The sequence below is a fragment of the Chrysochloris asiatica genome, unplaced genomic scaffold (genome assembly GCF_000296735.1).
Source record: "Chrysochloris asiatica unplaced genomic scaffold, ChrAsi1.0 scaffold00053, whole genome shotgun sequence".
In the NCBI taxonomy this organism is placed as follows: domain Eukaryota; kingdom Metazoa; phylum Chordata; class Mammalia; order Afrosoricida; family Chrysochloridae; genus Chrysochloris; species Chrysochloris asiatica.
In genome coordinates this window covers 12,920,688-12,924,326 of record NW_006408571.1, presented here as the reverse complement: position 1 = coordinate 12,924,326, position 3,639 = coordinate 12,920,688, and positions in this window count along the sequence as shown.

Below are 3,639 nucleotides of genomic sequence, written 5' to 3'. Positions count from 1 at the left end.
GTGTCAGAGAAAAAGAGGAAGACCCCCAACAAGATGGATTGGCCAAGTGGCAGCATCAATGGCCTCAAGCGTGGTAAGAATAGTGAGGTTTTCCCAGATTCGGGCAGTGTTTCATTCTGTTGTGCATAATAAGGCCGCTATGAGTCAATATCGACTCAATGGTACCTAACAACAACAACATATGCATGTGAAAGTTGGACAATGAGTAAAGAACACAGTAGAAAAATTGATGCATTTGAGTTATTATGTTGGAGAAAGATACCATGGACTTCCAGAAGAACAAACAAATCTATTTTGGAACAAGTACAACCAGAATGTTCCTTAGAAGCCAAGATTGCCAGACTTTGTCTCTCATACTTTGAACATATTATCAGAAGGGGCCAGTCCCTGGGGAAGGACATCATGCTTGGTTAAATGGAGGGACAGCAAAAGAGCAGGAGACCCCTAACAAGATGAACTCACACAGTAGCAGTAACATTAGTCTAAAGCACAGCAGCAATTGTGAGGATGGTGCAGCACCAGGTGGTATTTCATTCTGTTGTATATAGGGTCTCTATGGGTCAGAGCCATCTCAACAGCATCCCACAACAATAGTTAAGACTTAAAGTTGACCACAAGAGAACTGTGCATGAAATCTGAAAGACAAAATTGAAACAGCAACTATTTTTTATGCTCAGGACAGGGTAGAACCCCAGACACTATAGGAACACACACATCTGTGACTCATCTACTGGATCACCTTGTAAGCCTGGGGTAGAAACTGGGCCCTCAACTCTCTAGTTCTCACTAGATCTCTTCCTTCAGCTGTTATGACTCCTGGACCAAGTGTATCTCCATGGTGAAGAGCACCAACTACTTCTGTAGGCCCCCCGACTCCACTGATATTGAAGACAGTGAGAAAGATGCAAGTTCCAGCTCATCCTCATGAACTCACTCTCACTTTGCAGTCAGCTTCCCCTTCTTGCTGACATATAGTAAGTCTAACATCTGATGCAAAGGTTAGTTTTGTATAGACTTCTCCACCTACTCCTCCAATTGCCTTAGATCTATTTTTTATAATAAATGCCTAGTATCATACAATGTCCTGGTGTAGCACCTTAGTATCAGCACTGGACTGAGAACCAGAAGGTCGGCAGTTCAAACCCACCAACTGCTCCTCAGAAACCCTATGCAGGGTTACTATGCGTTGGAACTGACTTGACAGCACTTAACAACAACATCACTTGTAGTAGTTCCACCATTTGATAAACTTCATCTCATTTATCGTTCTTCTGATCAGGAACCTTTGATGATTTACCATTGCTACAGCATAAAGTCCACATTTTTCAGCTGAGTTCTCAAGGTTTTTCAGAATCTGGCCCCACCAGATTCTGCAGCTTTCTTTAACACTAATTCATTTCACATGGATCATTCCCCTTTAATACATTATCTGTACTGTCCCACCTCCATATTGGCTCATGCTGATCTATAATAAGATTTGGACTAATTTTAAAAGTCAGCTTAAAATGCACCTTAAAATTCTTCATTTTCCATTACATCATACAACACTTTATTGGAACCTTTTACTCTAAAGCCATCCCATGCTGCCTTGCATTAGTTATGTTTCATCCTGTCAGCTCCTTGAGGGCAGAATTCAACCAAGTCTGTAGCTCCCACAGAGTTTTTCCTACAGAAGATTTGCTGAACTGCATTGTTACTCAGAAAGCCTCACAAAGTCCCATCTGGGAATTGAGCCCTCTTTTACTTTAATTTAAAAGCTCTGGCAGCATAGTGGTTACAAGTCGGGCTGCTAACCTCAAGATCAACAGTTCGAAACTGCCAGCCATTCTGCAGGAGAAAGATGAGGCTTTCTGCGCCCATAAAAATGTACAGCCTTGGAAACCCTGTGCAGGGTTGCTATGAGTCAGAAACAACTCCACGGCACTCCACTACCACAATGACAACTACCATTACTCTAATTGCTCCAAGCAGCTGTAAGTATTCAAGGGTCCTAGGTGTGGCACTGTGGGTTAATGCACAAGGCTGCAAAGCCGTTTGAACTGCAAGGTTGGTGGTTCAAGCTCACCAGCAGTTCCTTGGAAATCCTATACAGGGTCGCTATGGGTTGGAACCAACTCTCAGGAACCTTGAACTATTTTTTGAAACTCGACAACACTTCACAACAACAACATCTCACTATGTGTGCAGACACACGTGAGGCCCCAGCAATATCTACTGACCACAGCTCTGTACTCAAGGAAGGCAAGGGTTGTTTACATCTTGTGCTCTCCTCCACTGAAGTAAATCAGGAGACAACCAGGGAAAATGGGTTCTAAGTCTGATTCAGCAGCTATGCCCAGAGCTATTTTATTGCTTATTCCCTTCCCTCGGAAATTCCCAGAAGCACCTCAAACTCAAAATGTCCAAAACTGAACTCATCACACACATCCTACCTGAAACTCATGTCACCATATCAGAGAGTAGCACCTCCAGCCCTGAGTCACTGAACTTGGTGGTCATCACAGACTTCATCTCATCCTTCTCCACCCCACACATCCAATGAGTCACAAAGTCCTATACAGTTTTGCTGTTGTTATGTGCCATGGAGTCGGTTCCAACTCATAGCGACCCTATACAGGGTTCTGAGGCTATAAATCTTTATGGGAGCAGAAAGCCTCGTCTTTCTCCCACAGAACAGCTGGTGGTTTCGAACTGCTGACCTTGTGCTTCGCAGCCCTATTTGTAACTACTACACTACGAGAGCTCCTTAATAGCTCTTAAATTGGCACTCTCAAATGGTTCATTACTCTGAGGAGTGTTTGCCTCCATATTGTTATTGTTCACCATGTAGATCACTCTATTGTTTGTCTGAAATATGAACTACGACCCAGGAGGAAGTGGGATAAATGATACTACATTATTAGAATTGCAATCAATGGCATGAAAAAAATATGTATGATTATTAAATGGAAAACTGATTTGCTCTGTAAACCATCACCTAATTCACAATAAAAAGTTTTTTAAAATAAAAATTGACACCCTCCTTTCCACTGACAATGCATTTGGGAGGTTTTACTATTTCCGCTAAGCAACAGATAGGTATATAAGGGGAACAAGAACACTGGTGAGGTATGCACATCATAAAATGGCCAACCATTCGAGATCAAAATGGAAGTATTTGCCCCAGGACAAAGTTCAGAACGGTTGGGAAAGAAGGAGGAAATGGGATAAGTGATGTTACATTGAAGGGATTTCACTCATTCAGATGCAATCAAGTGTGTGATTGTTGAATGTAAAACTGATGATCATCTCTGTAAATCTTCACTTGATTTGCAATAAAATGTTTTTTTAAAAAGCCAACTTCCTAAAGACTCTCCCAAACCAATCCTTCACACAGGCCCTAAAAACATCAATTTAAGATGAGAAGACAAGCATTCAAGAGGCTGAATAAACCTCACTCAGGGTAGATCACAAAAAGAAAATCACCCAAGACATTATCGTAATCAAACTCTCCAAAATCAAAGACAAGGAAAGAATCCTGAGAGCAGCTCGGGAAAAATGAAAAGTTACCTATGAAGGAAAACCAATAAGATTAAGCTCTGGTTTCTCAGTAGGAAACCTGTAGGAAAGAAGACAATGGGAAGACATATACAAAACTCT